Source organism: Mercenaria mercenaria, chromosome 9, assembly GCF_021730395.1.
Source record: "Mercenaria mercenaria strain notata chromosome 9, MADL_Memer_1, whole genome shotgun sequence".
Taxonomy (NCBI): Eukaryota; Metazoa; Mollusca; class Bivalvia; order Venerida; family Veneridae; genus Mercenaria; species Mercenaria mercenaria.
In genome coordinates this window covers 49,086,915-49,097,728 of record NC_069369.1, presented here as the reverse complement: position 1 = coordinate 49,097,728, position 10,814 = coordinate 49,086,915, and positions in this window count along the sequence as shown.

Genomic DNA, 10,814 nt, shown 5'->3' with positions numbered 1-10,814 from the left:
ATGCATGAGTCCAAGATGGCGGCGCCCTACGGGAAATCGGATTCCTTTGACGATACCCTTGTATCCATTACATGCTCAGTCAAGTGTGACATGTTCACCATAAGTGTTCCTTCTCTTGAGAAGGAACAATAACAATGAAATAAGTTGTTGATTGAAAATCGAGAAATGTGATCTATAAAAATTAAATTATGACATCTAAGGCAACCTTATGTTGAATGGTGGTTCAATGTCCAAAACATGTGACAGATGATCAATTACCTTTCATTTCCTACTATGAACTACACTAAATCGAATCATTTTCATATTTCATTAATAAACATGTGAAGTTCTTTTTTAGTCTTAAACTTGAAGATTTTAATTCCATAATGTATTGATAATTACATGCCCGTTTCTAGACTGGCGCCCGTTCCTGTGTTTGTTCTTATTTACATATATAGGCCTATATAAGTTTATTCATTAAGAGGGAAGTAACTCCTGTAGGTTGTTTCTACATAGACATTTTTATTGCCCCTGGCTCCGAACATAGGGTATGGTTCAGCCATCAGATAAAATGTGCTATTTTAGAGGCTTCAGATTTTCTTATTTTGCCTGCAGTACTTATATAAAAAAATAACCATGCAGCCAGGGAGCCAGGCTAGCCCGTTTGGATAATTGCTTTAATGCACTGACTATTTATGTCAACGTTAGTGGAATGCAAGCATTCGCATTGACGATGAAATACATGAAGCATGTACCAGCATAAAAATGCGAATTGGCTGTTGCTTTTAACCAAGACGTATGGCCTTGTGGAAATTATTATTGCAACAAACTTTATTATACATACTTTTTAAAGATAGTATACATGGAATACTTGTGCACGACATATACGAAAGTCAAAATCAAAATTTGACTTAATATTTAATCAGAATCAAAATTATAAGGCAAACAATACAGGCTCTTATCTAAATATTGCGACTTTTTGTTTCAGCGTCAGTGTATATTTCTCAATGACTGAATAAAATTATATTTTTTTTTTATATAGAGTTTTTGCACTCACGTTTCTAAGTAAGGTCAGTATATATTAACTACAGCAGACGTTTAAATACTTTTCGCTGGTATGATGATGAATATTACACATGTGAAAAAAAAACTCGAACGTTTTCTTACTGACAGACTTGATGGTGATAAATCCTCCACCATACTTGACAGAAATACAATTCATAGAATTGAATAAGTAATTTAAGAAGTATTTGTATAATTATATCCTAGTAAATATGTAAAACATTTGAAGCAAAGTAGATTTTGTTCCTTCGTATTACCGCATCTGCATTAAAGGAGTAGTGAAATCAAAGGTAATTCTATAAGCTGTGGCGGAAGCTACAGAAACTGCTGCAAGTTATAAGCAGTTCATAACTAAATCAGATAAAGAATGACACAGGAAATAATGTCCATAAGGAATATTATCTTGTATCATAATTTGTCTGCAGAAATCTCCAGAAATTTCAGATGCTAACGACCACAAGCACACACGCTAACCTACACCCTAGACGCGAGTCCATGTCATAAATTCTTTTTCCTCCAATCATGCAAACTCATTATTTAAATTTACAACGTGCATGTGTTTTTGTATTTTAACATCCTTAATGGAGGAAATACAGAATATAACTATCTCTTATATAACACGTCCGGTACATCTGGTAATCGTGAATATATCAGTTAATCTAAACCAGTCAGTAGTATCTATGGATATTTAAAAGCCCTTCCAAACATATTCAGTCGTTCAAAGTATCTGTTAGTCGTTCCCTATGGTCATGCTAGGTTGGAAACTTACATCAATCTTTTGAATGTTGGTCGTCTACGAGAAATTGTCTTTGTGGTAGTTCTGCACGTTGGGATCAAACAATTTTCTACGATGAAAGTTTGATTTTCAAAATCATCAGAATATACTTAGAAAATTCGGCAAATAAAAAAGATAGAGTCGTATGCTCGATTATTTGCTGGACTGATTTGAAATATTTTGACCTCACACAAGTTTCATAATGGGAGTCTATAGGAAATTCACAATTTTGATAACTTTTTCGTGAAGAGATATTTTTAACTACAATGTAGATTTTAATGTAACTGCTCACAGTCGTAAATAACCCATCCATGACCTATAATACGGTGAAATAAACTGTATCGCTCCATGTGCTTATTTTTTGAAATATTTGCCCATGATTAAGGAGACCGAAGCATTCCAAGCTCATTTTAAGACATTTTTGGAATAATTTTAACATGTCAGATGTTTTAATATCATATCATAACTTAAGGAAGATGGTAACGCTCCTGTTTTAATAAAATTACTCACCGCTTGCCATTAATTCATAGAATTATTATCATTTCCGTACATTGAATCCAGGATTTATTAGCGTTCTTTGGACAATTGACGTTACGCCATTACATCCAGTTTATCAAACGTGCAGAACTAACTTAATTAAGATATATTTACATATTCTTGTACGTTTAATTAATACTACGGAAAAGTTTCAGAGGTGCTGGCCCTGTTCTACTGAAATATCCGTAATCTACTAGACATGGAACAAAAGTCAACACATCTCCTTTAATCCTTATGCATGCCATAATACACAATTTTGAAATGGTAAGTAGAAACTATGGAAGCAAATTAACATTTAAATTTAAGTTTGACCTTCCTTTAAGTACAATGTTGTTTCATTTAGGCTCTAAAATTGTATGTATTCTAAAAATTCGATTGACGAGGGCGTGCCTTTTTTTATATCAGCCTGTTATGTAGCGTCTTTAGACAGCGTAAGCTTAAATCTCTATAAAAGGGTTAATGACATCTAGATTACATCTTTTATGTTGCAATGGTTTCATTATTTAATAGTTGACAACAGAATAATGTTTATTTAAACAGTAATTTTCTTATTCTATATTCAAACAGTTTACTTTTCAGTTTTGCTGCGCTAGCGAAATTTCAAATAAACACTTTCAAGATCATAGAACATTATTCACTACTACCTTAATAAGACGACATTTAGGTCAAGATTGAAAAAAAAAATGTTAAAAGTCCAAATAATTTGAATTTTGGGTATTTTGAATTGTTGGAATTTTGTTTGGAAATATCTAAGCATCATTTATGACATAGGTGACAAATAAGAAATACCGTGATATCATATAACCGCAACCTAAATATATCTTTCAAAAGAACCCCTTATTCAGCAACCATTGTTGCCCATTTATTATCCCCGTTATTGTGGAGAGTGGGACCGGAGAGCCATCCGCCACTTCCCCTTACACAATCATGTGTATATGGCAACTAAACTTATACTTTTTTCCAAACAAAAATAAAGATACAGTTATTAGAGTTTGACTCTAGAGTTATCCCACATGGAATTGAAAAAAAAGGTTTTGTATTGTATTAATTTTGGCAAATGGTGGATTTGGTATACTCAAAAACAAATAATTTAATTTTGTAAGAGCAAGATAGAACTCTTTTAGACCAGCTTTCAAATAATTTCTTGACTTCTTCAATTTTTGAATCATAGTTCAGATCTATAATTTCAGACAGATCTGTAGTAAATGTAACACATAAGACAGTAAAAAATCATTATTCCATGACAAATTATATTCTGGACAAAGAATGGTATTACTATATTTTTTGGATCCAAACCAAATCACTTTTGTTTTCTCCATGTTGATATTAAGGGCTGAAATTCTAGCATAATGATGTTAACATTGTGTTCTTAGAGGTTAGTTTGTACCATCCAAAAACAAACTTTTGTCATCTGCATACTGGGAAATCTTATACTCCTTTCCAGGATTATTATGCCTTTTATATTTTGGTTATTTCTAATTAATATTGAAAGTATTTCAGCACATAGAATGAACAAATAGGGCGACACTGTCACAGGGCATCCCCTTGACGGCAGCCTCTCTGCAATGAGAACCATTCAGACATGTGTCCATTTACAATGATACAGGATTCAATATTTGTGTAAAATAATTTTATCCAAGATATTTTTGAATGGCGAAAGTTAAAGAAGTCTAAAACTCGGTGCATAAAATTCCATGAGACAGTATCGAACACGGCCGCAAATTAAGTCAATCAAAAGTAGTAAACCAGGCACATTATTTTTTTTCTGTATAAAAAAGCAAGTCATATAACATTCTGATGTTTGATGCCATTAGTCTGCCTGGTAGAAATCCAGTTTGTTCTTCATTTATGATATCTATTAAGATGAGGTGATTTTATTCGTCAGATATAAACTAATTTTCGAATATTTAAGATTTCATTAGTTATCTTAAAAGTACAAAGTAATGTAGTGTATAAGATAATTCGTTTTATGTGCACTATTGTTCAGAGAGGTAATTTTGATAATATTTCAATATTGTGCTGATTGTGCTACCAGTGCACATAATAGACAAAATGGTTGTTCATTGGAACAAAAAGGAGATTGTTACTTATAATGTCTGTGTATGTCACCTACAATTTACTGCTTTTCAACAGAAGTTTTTGAAAATCATTATCTTTCATCTCTTTACAAGGGAAATAAAAACATTTCATTTTAGGAGGCAAATACACGTTTTATTTAGCCGATCCATTTGACAAAATGCATGCATGTTACCTGATCTAATCTACAAAAGAGCAGTGTCTCTAAGAGGCTGTAAAACATTTATCTCGGTTTTATTATTATTCCATGCCCTGTAGGATGAATGAGGTTATGTAATAGACTTCCGTTTAAGCTGATTTAATGTTTCTTGAGGGATGTGGCACATTTCATTACCTCAATTTAACTGCGTCTGCAAGTATTTCGCTTGGTTTCGTTCCATGTGTTATACGCTTAAACATAATCTTATCCGAAGACAAAGACACATTTCAGCATTACGTTTGAATAACAAACTTACGTATAATAAGTACATTATATAGACACACTATAATAACGTGTCTCAGCGCAATTCAAATCACGTTGATCACGGAATTCAATTTGCTTAGATTTGAGTAATGATAATCTAAAATTTATATATATCTGTTTGCAAATGTATTTATGACAACATATGTGTTAAACGCCCTTAAGTTTGCATTGCTTTCTACTGAAAATATACAATCTAACAACTGGTTAAATGTTCATCCGATAAAAATCAGCATAATTCATTATCGACACTATTGTTCCAAATATAACCAAAAGTATACAAGACGATCTTAGTTGTCATCTTGAGATTTACCAAATGTAATTTTGTATGTTAAAATTACCATCACTCGCAACACCAAAGAGGCGAAAGTACCAGGCTTTGTTCATAAACTTTTGGATTGTTCACATTTATGGATAAACATACCTTATAAATAAGAATTGACCAGACGGTTCCTTTTATTCCTGTATCCATTTTTGAAGAGAATAACATGTCTAGCACTGCAGTAGTAGCATAGTACGTATTTCGTTATAGACCTTACTAAGTTACTTAGTAAGAGATGTTCGATGTTGTTCATTCATTCAAAAAATAACCGAAAATTATTGCTCTTGAATAGATATTTTCGTAAAGTTCTTTTATTTGAATTAAACAGCATGACTGGAAAATAGCAAGTTAACATACCACGGCCCTCTAATCTTATTTTGGGCAGCGGCCATTTTCGCTTCAGACGTACACGGTAAACTACTATTTAACACTGTCCCGATACATTAGATTGCTTTATTCAGACTTTGAAGATAAACAATCCCTTAACGTGATATTTCCTACGCAGACAGATCAATCTTATTTCATGCAAAAACACAAGATAAGAAGCATGCATAGAAATCTAATATTTATTAGGACAGATACTTTGAAAGGCCGAATTTTATCATGTCATCTGCTTTTGTTCTTAAAAGAATATTACAGAAAACAGCAGCTGCCATTACATCCTTTTTGCTATTTTAGGAAGCATGCTTGGAACCATTTGTCAACTGGTGTATGAAAAAAAAATTCTTGTTTCACTTACAAAGTGACTTGCGGCATGTGATATAATCTATGCATACGAACGATTTATTTGTAACAAGAGCCGTTGTTATCTCCGCATATGATTATAGCAGTAATATATGAATAAAGGCAACGAAGGAATTGTTTCTAAAGCAGTAAGATTAACCCCACTTTTCTTGTTTATTTGTCTTTTAAACTTTACATGTGATATAAGCGACTAGTACATGATGAAGCTTCTTTTTATGAATTGACTAATCAGTTTATTAGTTTATCGCAAACGGAATAATTGTAAAGTCATACTGACACATATAAATGAGATCTTAAACAATTTTCATGACACTATTGTAAGGTATGTTTAAGCACTTTACTATTTGCTATCACATTTATTGCGGTAATAAAATATTAAAAAAAAAACCCGGATAACTCGTTAACGGTTCATGATCCGGGTGTCCATTTACAAGTTTAACGTTTGATACATTTAATCAATGAGGTTAATTTCAGAATTTAACGATGATCATTCAATTCTAATGAACTTTAAGGATGGAGGATACCTTGTAACCAGGGTAGATTCAAATTTACTGAACTGTAGCAATTCATAATATTTTGTGTAATTGTTTTGATTGCTAAACTCTAATGTTTGCTTGTCTATTTAAAACTTTAAAATAGGTTTGAAGTACAGGACCCTTTAAAGGTATTTTATATTGAAAGAATAAGGAAAATATGAATACATAATACTTTCCAGATTATTTTGATTTTACTTTTTTCCGTAGAAACCTTCGTTGTTGATAATTGTTTTAGTATCTTTCTAATTTAGGCTTCAAATATATTACATGTTGTGGGGTTAGTGTTACCGTTGTAATGCATTTTCTCTCGTTTTTAAATAATTACATATTATAACTGGTCTTTCGCCGGCTTCAATGCCGTTTTCTTAACCTAAATGAGTTATTAAGGTTTATATATTGAGCAGAATATCAAATACTCAAGGTTTGATTCTGTCGTATCTTAAAGTTTTAAGTAACCACGGCAAAGGGATGGTTAAAACGTTTTATATTTTGCTTTCTTCTTAACTTCTTAAAAATACATCAAATAAATATATCTTTTCCATTTCATCCAGCTTCAAAACATCTTATTTTAAAGTTAGTATTAAATTTGTTTTATTTTCATTTCTAAACAAATAGCAGATCTTAAAATGAATAGACGAAAATATGTTCCTAAAGTTAAACAAAACTAATATTTACATATGTACTAGGCCGTTCGGTTAATTTTCACCGTAACGTTAGTTTAGTTCACTATATCACTATTTTGTACTCAATGACGTCTTGAAGCGCAACAATGTTTTGTAGCATGTCTACGCTAACTCATTCATTATTTTGGCATTATGAAACCATTTAGCATTAAACCGACCAGTCGCCAAACGTCCGATCGCTCCGCCTCTTAGATCACATGGTCTGAAAATGCGAAACCTTCGACAAACAAGCTTCAAAATGACGGATATGATAATGCTTAAATGATTTCCCTGAAGATATTGCCCAATATTTCTTTCCTTACAAAACATCATTGTGACTAATAAAGTTGCTAATTATTTGTATATTAATTCGATGGGATGTTTTCCGTACGGAAATAACGCTGTTACTGAGGCTACGGGTATTCAACTTTTAAAGTTCTGAAAGTTGGTGATTCGAAAGAAAAATGTTTTGCTAAGTTTTCGCTTTGAGTTAAGAGTTGTAGTTTTCTTCACTCTCGTATGTTTCTCAAATTCTACAATGTCTATTGTATTTTCGTATGTTTCTCAAATTCTTTACTGTATTTTCGTATGTTTCTCAAATTCTAATCTCAAATTCTATACTGGCACGCGAGTAGTCCCCGGACAGCAGTAGTCCCCGGACACCCGCTCGCAACGCTCTATTTTCGCGATTCGTCTACATATTTTTGTGCCTAATCATAAAGACGCTTGTTTTGGGGAAGTTTATCAAGTTCATTTTTTCACAGGTAATCATTTGAGTATAATTATCGTGGAAATCCTACCCAAAGGTTACTTGTTTACATTTTCACTGGCGGGGCTTCCGTTTTTAATGCGCATGCGCAAGAGAGGCTCCTCTGGAGGGTTTTAAAATTAAGGCTACATGTCTTTACTTCACGACTAGCAGACGATACATACACTTTCAACAAGAAAAGTTACTTTCTCTGTGACAACAATTATACTAATTTGCCAAAATATTAAAGAGGTGTTATAGCACTACATTGTCCAGATATGTAACCTAAGCATAATTATTCTATTTTCTGTTGTCGCAATTTCCGTGTGGCTGGGACAAATAAATGTGACGCAAACTTGTGATCATTTTACAGTGATATAAAATATCATTTGTCTTTTTAATAATTCTAGCTCATATAGGCAGTTCCCAACAGATATATTCATGAAAAATTGGTGTCCGGGCATTACTATCGAGCATGTTAAAATCTGACGTTCTACAGACCCCTTTTCGGGCCTCGCTAATCCCCCGCGAACGTGACGTCATTTCACAGGAAAAACCCTAATCTGGTAATACCGGAGCTAAGGTTTGTATATATGTAAATCGTTTTTATTCTTGATATTGGTTAAGCTTTTGAGGACGAAATATATGCGATTTCTGTCCAGGACATACTCGCGTGCCAGTGTAGGGATAATACACGTTTTCGGTCTCGGTCACAAACTTATCCCAAGGGCTTCTGCAGGCGTTAATACATTTAACAAACGTGTATTGTCGCTATTCTTGCATAAAAAACATTACACGACGACTAAATGCATTGTTTTCATATGTGATGACTTGACGATTCCGGTACATTTTTTATTTACCATTCTTGTTGTTCTTGGAAACGGTAAACATGTTTTAAATATCCATAACCGGGGCACACATAACAGCAACACTACTTAAAGCGTGATTTGAAGGTTTTTGAGCATCTTATTTTTATTTTTAGTTATTACAAACGTTACATTACACATAATTTTAGCATATAACTTAAAAATTTGATAAACAGGAACACAATTATTTTAAGAATAACAACTTTACATTCGAATTATTTTGAGTACGAACAAACAGAGTACGGAAGAGTACAAAGCTAGTGACTAGCTTTCCAGGTTTATTATATGAATTCTGCGAAAAATCAGGTAAAAACAAACCGACTGATACTAACAAAAATCACTAATATAATACCTAAAAACGGGCAATAGCACAAGTTACACACGATACTTATTTATTCACAGTTATTTACAATAACTGAACCGACGCTTTGTAAAGGGAGTAAACTCTAAGAGAAGCTAGTGCGTACATTGATGGGGGCAGTACGTTTGGGGTTGGAAACTGATACTGTAACAGCTAAACATACTACGGATTACATTGTATCTATAATGCTACAAGAAGAGGTTATTATGGAAGAAACAAGATGCAAATGCCAAATATCAGTCTGCGCAGAAATGCAAACATACCTCCCTGGCAAAGCATTTCAAAAATAAAAATCATGTATTAACAGCACGTGAATTGCCTTGTTTGCACACGATTTTTCTCCCGTTTATACATGGGCGGATCCAGTGAAAAAAGTAGTTTTTATGCAAGAATACTGTATTTCGTATTTTCTCAAATTACTCTTCATTCCAATTCTATTTCAAAGTCTGCAGTTGTTAAAATGGACGTTTTTAAATGAAATCCGCTCAAAGAAAATACTATAAAAGCGTTGAATATTTAACGCAGTGTGAACGTATTGAACAAATTTATGTTCGGATTAATATACTTTTTGTTTCTTTATTTGCATTTCATTAATTGTTCTAAATTCTTGATAATTTATTTCTTCATTTTAAATTTACTTATGTTAATTCATTCGGTATACAAACGGCCTTTCTTTTGTGGCTATTAAACTGAAATTTACGACTTCCAATTAAATCTGGAATAAATATTTATTTTTGATTAACTTGCTCAGTCTTATTTATAGGGAGTAGGTATGGGCACCCTAACAGTCACTGGTATTTCAGCGGGATTCACACGTATCATGTACCCAGTTTGGGGATTCTGTACCATTTCGATCTAGATCATTATTAAGCCAATTCTTTCTTCAACATTTCAAACCTTCATCTATATTTGAAAATCTGAGTGGTGTTTATTATAATTATCATTTAAAGTTTATTTGGCCATATAACGCTGCTGATTGCACAGTATTTGTTCATTCACAAAATCAGTGCCTTAGTTTATTTGGAATTCAATGATTATATGTTTCAGCTATGTTTATTTATTACATGTAATTTGTAAATATTCGTACTAATTTATGTTTGTCTTCGCCAAATAGCGGTTACTTCTAGTACAAAGTTAACTTTTTATTATATGGTATAAATACTGACTCTGGTGCTACATTTTGAAAACTTTTTAGTTTGATGTAAGTTTCATCTTCAGCCGACATAGGTCCTTATAATTGTAAAAAATGCCAAAGTTTGCATGCCTCTCGATGTTTCCTTTTGGTTAAGGGAAAGAAGTAACTTGCACAACTCTAACTTCACTTCAACAGTTAAGCAATAAAATACAGAATTTTAACTAGATTTTAAAGACAGATGATTACTTATCTACGGTGTTTACAAAGTTTAGTCAAAGTCGGTTCATATATAAACAGAGAAAAGACGGAAAAGCGCGACAGTACGATGGCGAAGCGCGACAGTACGATGGTAAAGCGCGACAGTACGATGATGAAACTACGATGGTGAAGCGCGACAGTACGATGATGAAACTACGATGGTGAAGCGCGATAGTACAATGGTGACACAACGATGGCGAAGCGCGATAGTACGATGGCCAAGTGGACCGTCACCATCGTACTGTCGCGCTTCGCCATCGTATTGTCGTGTTATTGCCATCGTACTGTCGCGC